Source organism: Loxodonta africana, chromosome 5 (genome assembly GCF_030014295.1).
Source record: "Loxodonta africana isolate mLoxAfr1 chromosome 5, mLoxAfr1.hap2, whole genome shotgun sequence".
Classification (NCBI taxonomy): domain Eukaryota; kingdom Metazoa; phylum Chordata; class Mammalia; order Proboscidea; family Elephantidae; genus Loxodonta; species Loxodonta africana.
The window spans coordinates 80,842,664-80,853,319 of NC_087346.1; positions in this window are offsets into that span (position 1 = coordinate 80,842,664).

The window sequence follows — 10,656 nt, forward strand, 5'->3', positions numbered from 1 at the left end:
TCATATGCATATCACAGGTTGTTAATGAGTCTTCCACAAATCCTGATGCTGTGTTCTTCTTCACATAGTCCAGTTTCTAGGATTGTTTGCTCAACATATAGATTCAACAAGTATGGTGAAAGGATACAACCCTGACACACATCTTTTCCAATTTTAAATCACACATTATCCCCTTGTTCTGTTTGCATAACTGCCTCTTGGTCTATATACAGGTTCCTCATAAGCACAATTAAGTGTTCTGGAATTCCCATTTTTCACAATGTTATCTGTAATTCATTATGACCCACACAGCCAATTGCCTTTTCATAGTCAATGAAACACAGGTAAATATCTTTCTGGTATTCTCTGCTTTCAGCCAAGATCCATCTGACATCAGTAATGATATCCTTCATGCCATGGATTCTGAATCCAGCTTGAATTTCTGGCAGTTCCCTGTCAATGTCTGCTGCAAACATTTTTGAATGATTTTCAGCCAAATTTTACTTGTTTGTGATGTTGTTCAATAATTTTTGCGTTCTTTTGTATCACCTTTGTTTAGAATGGACACAAATATGAATTTCTTCCAGTCTGTTGGCCAGGTAGCTGTCTTCCAAATTTCTCGGCATGGGTGAGTGAGCACTTCCAGCATTGCACCTGTTTGTTGAAACATATCAATGTTCAGCAACTGACGGTATTCCATCAATTCCTGGAGCCTAGTTTTTTGCCAATGCCTTCAGTGCAGCTTGCACTTCTTACTTCCATACCATCAGTCCTTGGTCATATACTGCCTCCTAAAATGGCTGAATGTTGGTCAATTCTTTTTGGTACCGTGACTGTCTGTATTCCTTCCATCTTCTTTTGATGCGTCCTTCATTGTTCAATATTTTGCCCATAGAATCCTTCAAAGTATCAGCTTGAGGCTTGAATTTTTTCTTCAGTACTTTCAGCTTGGAAAATGCCCAGTGTGTTCTTACCTTTCGGTTTTCTAACTCCAGGTTTTTGCACATTTCATTGTAGTACTTTACTTTATCTTCTCAAGCTGCCCTTTGAAATCTTCTGGTCAGCTGTTTTACTTCAGCATTTCCTCCATTCATTTTAGCTACTCTAAGTTCAAGAGCAACTTTCAGAGTCTCTTCTGACATCCATTTTGTTTTCTTCTTTTTTTCCTATCTTTTTAATGAACTTTTGCTTTCTTCATGTATGATGTCCTTAACGTTATCCCACAACTCTTCTTGTCTTTGGCCTTTAGTGTTCAGTGTGTCAAATCTATTTTTGAGATAGTCTCTAAATTCAGGTGGGCTATACTCAAGGTCATACTTTAGCTCTTGTGGACTTGTTGTAATATTCTTCTGCTTTCTGGGTCAACTTGAACTTGCATATGAGCAATTAATGGTCTGTTTCACAGTCAGCCACTAGCCTTGTTCTGACTTATAATATTAAGGGTTTCCATCGTCCCTTTCCACAGACATAGTTGATTTGATTCTTGTGTATTCCATCTGGTGAAGTTAAAGTTTATGTTGTTGAAAAATGGTATTTTCAGTGAATAAGTCATTGGTCTTGCAAAATTCTGTCATGCTGTCTCCAGTGTCATTTCTATCACCAAAGCCATATTTTCCAGTAACCTATCCTTTTTTTCTTTCCAACTTTCACATTCCAATCACCAGTAATTATCAATGCATTTTGATCAAATGTTTAATCAATTTCAGACTGCAGAAGTTGGTAAAAATCTCCAATTTCTTCATCTTTGGCATTAGTGGTTGTTGCGTAAATTTGAATAGTAGTTGTATTAACTGGTCCTCCTTGTAGGTGTATGGATATTATCCTATCACTGACAGCATTGTACTTCAGGATGGATCTTGAAATGTTTTTTGAGAGGATGAATGTGATGCCACTCCTCTTCAACTTTCATTCCCTGTGTAGTAGGCCATATAATTGTTCTGATTCAAAATGGCCAATACCAGCCCATTTCAGCTCACTAATGCCTAGGATGGTGTTTGGAATACTGGTGGCATAGTTTCCAGAATCACAGCCACATGCAAGCCACCACAGTATGAAAAACTGACAGACGAGTGGTGGACCCAGGAAGTAGTAGATACTCAAATTATGCCCATTTCACTGATGAAGAAGCTAAGCCACATGTTGGGCCATGCTAAGAAATTTGGATCTTACATTAGGAGCAAAAGAGAAAAATGTACGTAAGTGAGTGACATCATTGTATTTTTGCTCTAAACAGAAAATTCTGGTGGCATTGAAGGTGAAATGTGGGGGGCTGGGGGGCAGGGAAATACCAAAGGGGCAAAACTGTTTGAGAAATGATTATCTACTCTATTTCCAGTGTATCTCTGCCCCATCCATCCATATACTCCTTCTACAGAGAATGGTAAACTCTTCTGTAAACAGGTAATGACCTTTCAGGATTCTGTGCCTTTACACTTATTTTTCTCTCTTGTAGTTCTGTACGCCCCTTGACCAGTAGCTAAATCCCAATATTCTTTCAAGATCAAGCTCATCTGTTTATACTTCTATAAAGCAATTACTTACATGTCATTTGCCAGTGCAGTATGACAATCTCTGCCTTTAATTTGTGTGTTTATTTCCATTATATTTAATATGATTTTCAACATTACTGGGTTTATTTACCATCTTGCTATTTATGTCCTACTTTTTACATTTATTCTCTTTTATTTTTTCTCTCTTTTCCTGCCTGCCGTCATTTGAATTAATTAATATTTTATTATTTCATCTCCTATATTGCCTTATTAGCTATATCTCTTTTATTTGCTGTTGGTTGTTCTAGGATTTATCAGTGTTTACCTTAATATCAATTCACATGTAGTATAATAATCTTATAATGGTATGCTTCCATTTCCTTTTCTCTGTCTTTCTGCTATTATTGTCATTGACCACTGATGATTTAAATTGAACATTGTTGTTAATTTTGCCTTACCCAGAAAAAAGCAATTAATTTTCTTTTAGAGATATTTGTAAATAACAAAATATATTTTATATTTATACACATATTTCCAATTTTATATGTTCTTCATTCTTTCATATAGATTTAAATTTCAATCTGGTATCATTTTTCTTAGTTGGAAAGCTTCTTTAAACATTGCTAGTCTTGAGCCCTGGTGGCTCAGTGGTTAACAGCTCGGCCGCTAACCAAAAGGTCGGCAGTTTGGATCCACCAGCTGCTCCTTGGAAACCCTATGAAAACAGTTCTACTTTGTCCTATAGTGTCGCTATGGGTTGTTATCGACCTGACAGCAACGTGGTAGTCTTCTCATTATGGTCTCATCCTTTGTATGTCTGAAAAGGTCTTTATTTTCCCTTCATTTTGGAAAGATTTTTTTTTTTCTGGTTGTAATTCTAGATTGATAAGTATTTGTCTTTTAGAATTTTAAAAAGATGCCATTTCATTGTCTTCAGGACTGCATGGTTTCTGATGAAAAGTTTTCTGTCATTCTTATCTTTGTTCCTTTGTTCATAATGTGACTTTTTCCCCTCTGGCTGTTTAAAATTTGCTCTTTGTCATTGTTTATTAATTTTTTGTTGTTTTGAAATTTTATTATAATGTGGTTTGGTTTAATTTTCTTCATGTTTCTTCTGATTGGGGATTATTGACCTTGCATATGCATACATACATGCTGCATATATATGTAAATCAGATTTGGACAAATTTTGGTTATCATTTTTTCAAAAAATTTTTTGGCTCTATCCACCCCTGCCATTTTCTGAGACTTCAATTCTTTGTATAAACCAAACCCAACCTGTTGCCATTGAGTTGATTTCAATTTATAGTGACCTTATAGAACAGAATAGAACTCCCCCATCAGGTTTCCAAGGAGCAGCTGGTAGATTAGAACTGCTGGTCTTTTGGTTAGCAGCCAAGCTGTTAACCACTGCACCACCAGAGCTCCAATTCTAGTATAAAATGCTTAATATTGTCCCATAGCTCACTGATGATCTCTTCGTTTTTTTTTTTTAAGTCTTTCCTTTCCATGATTTATTTTGTATAGTTTCATTTTATATGTCTTCAAGCTCACTAATTTTGTCTTCTGTAATATCTAATCTGCAGACTAATCTGATTATTGAGGCTACTCTGGTAACTCACCTAATCTAGTTTTCATTTCAGTTATTGTAGTGTTTAGACTCTAAATGTTTGATTTTGGTCTTTTTTTTAATGTCTATTTGTCTCCACTTCATGGTCATTCTTTCCTCTATCTTGAACATATTGACTATATTTATAATGGCCATTTCAATGTCCACGTTCTATCATATGTGCCACTTCTGTGAATGTTTCTCTGATTTTTTTTCTCTCTAGTTATGGTGGTATTTTTTTGCTTCTTTCCATGCTTGGTAATTTTTGATTGGATGCCAAATATAAATTTTGATCTGGGGTATCAATTTTTTTTTTTTTTAATATGCTTCAAGTATCTTTGAACTTTGTTTGGATGCAGTTAGGTTATCTGGGATCATTTTAATCCTTTGAAGTCTTACTTTTATTAAGCTCTGTTAGTGAATGTTTAGAAGACCCTCTAGTGTAGGCCTAATATGGCCCCACCACTGAGGCAATATCCTTCTGAGAACCCTCCCTGGTGCCCCATGTATTATGAGGTCTTTCCATACTAGTTGGTAGTCACTAGCCCTGTGTAAGCTTTGGGAATTTTTCCTTCTATTCCTTTCCAGTGTTTTATTCCCAAGTCTCTCTTTGTGCAGTATCTTCCTCTCAATTGCCCTTTCCCACAAATTCTAGCCCTCTCGATCTTCTCAAACTTCCAACTCTGTCTGCTCAACTCAGAGATATAGCCACGCTCTGTCTAGGCTTCCCCTTCTTCTGCTGCAACTTGGAAACTTTCTCTAGGTATTTAGTTGGGACCCTTGTAGGTTGCTCTTCATTTGCTTCTCTTCTCTCCGGGATCTTTGTCCTGTGTTTTCTCTTGTCCAATGTTCAAAAACTACTTTTTTCATGTACTTCCTCTGGTTTCTACAAGCTTAAGGTAAGAGGAAATCTGGTGCTTCTTTTCCCATTGAGTCCAGAAGCAAGTCCCTGTATAATGTTTTAACCTCGTTAAATAAATGATCCAGTATGGAGCTCTTATGAATGTAACTTTAGGTGCCTTATTCTGTCTTCATTATTCTATTAAATTTTCTTCAAAGTTCTTCTTTTTTCTATATGGCTTTTTTTTTTTCCTGGGGTTTCAAATAAAATGTGGCACTCTAGGAAAGTTTATTTTTAAGAGTTTAGAATAATATAAATAACATAAATAAGGCAATTCCCCTACTCACTTTGTCACACTTTAACACCCCAATTAAATGCTTTTTCCTTCTGTAAAATAGTAATGTACTCTTTCTACCTTTGACTTTGATGTATACTCTGAATCCTTTACGGCAAATCTTGATTCTGTAATCTAACAAAGATGATAATATTTTCTGTTTCTCTTATAAAATTTTTGTTGAATTCACTATCATTATATGTAAGTTAGTCATTGAATATAAATTGAAAATCTTCAGATTCCAAAATAATTTTTGTAATAATGTACTTATCTGGGGTACAATCCTTTTTTTCAGTTCCCACGTTGTTATATTCTATCTTGCATAAGTATCAAGGATAAAAATAGTTGGAAAATAGGCAAAGCAGTATAAGAGGCATTAGCTCTGTTGTATGCCTGTGACAATTACATTAGAAAAAAGTTAGTGGCTATATTTTACATTCTGTGCTCCCAGCCTACCTCTTATGAAATTTCCCTTCTCTACTGTCCTCCAGATCACTTTCTTGAGTCTTTAAACAATTGGTGGTGATCTGAATTTTATTTCATAAACTTGAGTGTGCAAGTGATTTCACATTCCTTTATCTTTTTAAAATCAGATTAAATTTGTCTCTAACTTTCATTCCACCAAGGAGATAATTATTAAATCTCAGTAATTATTGAGTTTCCCTGGACACACCCCTGATAGTCCAAAGGTCCAAAAATAGAGTAAAACACCCAGGGGTGTCCCTCATGGACTTTGCCTTATACTTGTTTTCCATGAAAGCCTTCTTCTTCACATTGGCATGGTCACTTGAAGTGCAGGGCTGTAGCTTTCCTTAATTCTTGGAGTACAGAAATATTTCCTAAGGTTGGTAATACCAGTGATTGCTAGTCTTCTAAGTACAAAATATAGCCCTTCCTCTAGAGACCTGTCTTCTCCTTTGGATGACAGGGTTGAGAGATGGATAATATATCTTCTCTCCCTTGCTCAGGCCTCTCTCGCCTCACAGGTACTCTCTTCTTTCCCTTTCTATCCAGAGCTGATAGTATAATCATCTCAATGACCTTAGGCCTCCACAAGGAAAAGATTACTAGTTGTCTACAGTCACCTTCTCCTTTAGGCCCATCAATTTAAACTCCTCTAAGGCAAGAGATGACTTCCAATTTTCCTGGATTCGTACTTCATACATTCCACATTCCAATTATTAATGTATGTTTGCAGCTGTTTCTTCTCATTTTGAGTAGTGCCACATTAGCAAATGAAGGTTCCAAAAGTTTGACTTCATCCACGTCATTAAGATTGACTCTAATTTGAGGAGGCAGCTCTTCCCCAGTCCTCTTTTGAGTGCCTTCCAACTTGAGGGGCTCATCTTCTGGCACTATATCAGACAATGTTCTTCTGCTATTCATAAGGTTTTTCACTGGCTAAATCTTTTCAGAAGTAGACTGCCAGGTCCTTCTTCCTAGTCTGTCTTAGTCTGGAAGTCCAGCTGAAACCTGTCTGCCATGGGTGACCCTACTGGTATTTGAATACCAGTGACAATACCAGTGACATAGCTTCCAACATCACAGCAACACACAAACCCCCACAGTATGACAGACTGACAGCTGAAAGAACTGAAGAAAAAATTCAAGCCTCAAGCTACAGTACTGAAGGATTCTATTGGGAAAATATTAAATGACTCAGGAAGAATCAAAAGAAGATGAAAGGAATACAGAATCACTATATCAAAAAGAATTGGTCGATGTTCAACCATTTCAGGAGGTATCATATGAGCAGGAACCAATGGTACTGAAGGAAGAAGTTCACGCTTCACTGAAGGCATTGGGGAAAAACAAGGCTCCAGAAATTGACAGAATACCAATTGAGATGTTTCAACAAATGGATGCAGCACTGGAAGAACTCAGTCATCCATGCCAAGAAATTTGGAAGACAGCTATCTGGCCAACTGACAGGAAGAGATCCATGTTTATGCCTATTCCCAAGAAAGGTGATCCAACCCAATACAGAAGTTATTGAACAATCATTAATATCGGAAACCTTGGTGGCGTAGTGGTTAAGAGCTGTGGCTGCTAACCAAAAGGTCGGCAGTTGGAACCTACCAGGTGCTCCTTGGAAACTCTATGGGGGCAGTTCTACTCTGTCCTATAGGGTCGCTATGAGTTGCAGTTGACTCAACAGAAGTGGGTTATCATTAATATCACATGCAAGCAAAATTTTACTGAAGATCATTCAAACACAGCTGCTGCAGTATATCAACAGGGAACTGCCAGAAATTCAAGCCAGATTCAGAAGAGGTCATGCAACCAAGGATGACAGATGGATCCTGGCTGAAAGTGGAGAACAGAAAGATGTTTACCTGTGGTTTAATGACTATGCTAAGGCATTCAACTCTGTGGATCATGACAAATTATGGATAACATTGCGAAGAATGGGAATTCCAAAAGACTTAATTGTGCTTATGAACCTGTACATAGACCAAGAGACAGTCATTCCAAAAAAAAACAAGGGAAAGTCAGGAAAGGTGTGTGTAAGGTTTGTATCCTTTCATCATACATTTTAAATCTGTATGCTGAGCAAATAATCTGAGAAGCCGGACTATATGAAGAAGTACGGGGCATCCGGATTGGAAGAAAACTTATTAACAACCTGCATTTTTCAAATGACACAACCTTGCTTGCTGAAAGTGAAGAGGACTTGAAGCACTTAGTGATAAGGATCAAAGACCACAGCCTTCAGTATATATTACACCTCAACATAAAGAAAACAAAAATCCTCACAACTGGAACAATGGGTACCATCATGATAAATGGGGAAAAGATTGAGGTTGTCAAGGATTTCATTTTACTTGGATCCACAGTCAACACCCATGGAAGCAGCAGTCAAGAAATCAAAAGATGCCCAGCATTGGGCAAATCAGCTGCAAAAGACCTCTTTCAAGTGTTGAAAAGCAAAGATATCACCTTGAAAACCAAGGCAATCCTGATCCAAGCCATGGTGTTTTCAATTGTCTCTTATGCATGTAAAAGCTGTACGATGAATGAGGAAGACGAAGAATTGATGCCTTTGAATTGTAGTACTGGTGAAGAATATTGAATATACCACGAACTGCCAAAAGAACAAACAAATCTGTCTTGGAAGAAGTACAACCAGAATGCTCCTTGGAAGCAAGGGTGGTGAGAGACTACATCTCCCATACTTTGGACATGTTGTTAGCAGAGATCAGTCCCTGGAGAAGGACATCATGCGTAGTAAAGTAGAAGGTCAGCAAAAAAGAGGAAGATCCTCAATGAGATAGATTGACACAGTGGCCACAGCAATGGGCTTAAGCATAACAATGATTGTGAGGATGGTGCAGGACCGGGCAGTGTTTCGTTCTGTTGTACATGGGGTTGGTATGAGTTGGAACCCACTCAATGGCACATAACAACAAAGCAGAAGACTCAGTTGGGGCCCCGGTGGTGCAGTGGTTAAGAGCTCAGGCTGTTAATTAGAAGGTCGGCAGTTTGAATTCACCAGCTGCTCCTTGGAAACCCTATGGGGCAGTTTTACTCTGTCCTGTAGGGTCACTACAAATCAGAATCAACTCCATGGCAGCAAGTTTGTTTTTGTTTTTTTTTTCTTTTTTAAGACAAGAGAGGAGCCCTGGTGTTGCAGTGATTAAGAGCTTGGTTGCTAACTGAAAGGTCACTAGTTCGAATTCACCAGCTGCTCCTTGGAAACCTTATAGGACAGTTCTACTCTGTCCTGCAGGGTCACTATGAGTTGGATTTCACTTGACCACAACAGCTTTTTTTTTTTTAAGTCAAGAAAGTATAAAGCTGCAGAGAGCAAAGCCCACAACTTAATAGCTACGTATATCATCTTCCTGAATTTGGAAAGGCATCTTTGGTCGTAACCATGCCTGTTGGACCCTTGGTCCTCCAGGAACTTCAAGGTGTCAGATAGAGTACCTGTGAATTTGTGACTGGTTCCTCTACTATCCAGTTAGTAACATACTGATGATATTTAATTCACTAATAGAGCATGAAATATAGCATAAGACAAAATTATCATGCTTAATACTCTCAACTGTACAAGTCATTAGAGTAAATTTTGTCTACTTAGGATTGAAGCAGTAAAATTTGCTGTAGCACTCAGATACACATGGCAGGGGTAATGTACTATCTCATCAAAGGCAAAGTCTCCAATCTCCATACACCACTGCAGTTACGACACCCTACTCCTTGTGCCCTAATGACCTGCTAAAATTCCCAAGGCTCTGAGCTCCTACCACTGCTACTTGGGAGATTATATTCCAAAAGGGGTAATATGATTCTACTTTACCACATTGTGGCCTAATTTCAATGTAATGATAACTTCTGTGAGGACAAAGATGGAAACGAAAATCTCTTAATCCATGAAGCTCAGAACAAAAGAACTTATAGGAAAAGAAAAAAAAAATCATTTTGGCTTTCAGGAAAGTGCAATGGCCCATCTATAGTCAAGCCCATAAATCACCTTGACCCAGTACTCACGTTTAAGCCCCAGCTTGGAGGACAACTCTGTCAGCTTTCTTTCTGTTGCCTGGAATCCAGTTTTCCTGGCCTAATTTTACATCTGTGGCAAAGGAAATTTCTGGAAATTAAATATATATTTATCCTTTCCATTTGACTCTAGTAAATATTTTTCTCATTGAATATGTGACACAATAATATGCTAAAGATATTGTAATATAATAAAGGTAATATGATATAAAGGAATAATTCAGGACCTTGGAACAAAGGTTAGAAATTTTCAGAGTATTACATTAAGTAGTGTTCTGTTTATAACCTAAAAGGTGTTCTCATAGGGTAAAGTGAATCTTATATTAAGGTTGCACTGGTAACACACTGGCATTTTACATTTATACATGTATGTGTGTATTTAATTTGTGAGTTGAACAGTTTTTTTTCTGGTACGCAGAAGGACCAGCGTGTAAGTGTGTTTGGGGGAGGAAACAAGATCGTGATCCAAGACTTGGAGAAGAGGGTAGATTATAGACTGGACTTTGAATTTAGGAAAAAATTACCAGATCTCTGTTTGGTTGTTTAACCGAAGAGCCAAACACCAAGCAGTATTTTACTCTACCATTGGGAAATTTCTCCTGGATGCCTTGTGGGCATCATTTGCTTCAGTGTTGTTTTTTCTTCCTCCTTCTGGTTTTGAGTACATATAAGCTGGGATGAAATACGGGAACCAACACCATTTTATGTTAATAACAGACAAGTGATATTCATCAAATTGTTGGTTTTGGCAGTGTGTGAAGTGCTGCAGCAGCCCGTTTTCCTTTCCCGCCTCCGTCACTGTGATACTCAGCAGGGAAATTCGTAGTAAAGGAGGATTGATTGTGAGTTCAAAAAGAAGGGGAAGCCTGGCCAGTGGTGAGAAAAGGAAAAAATAGTGAGA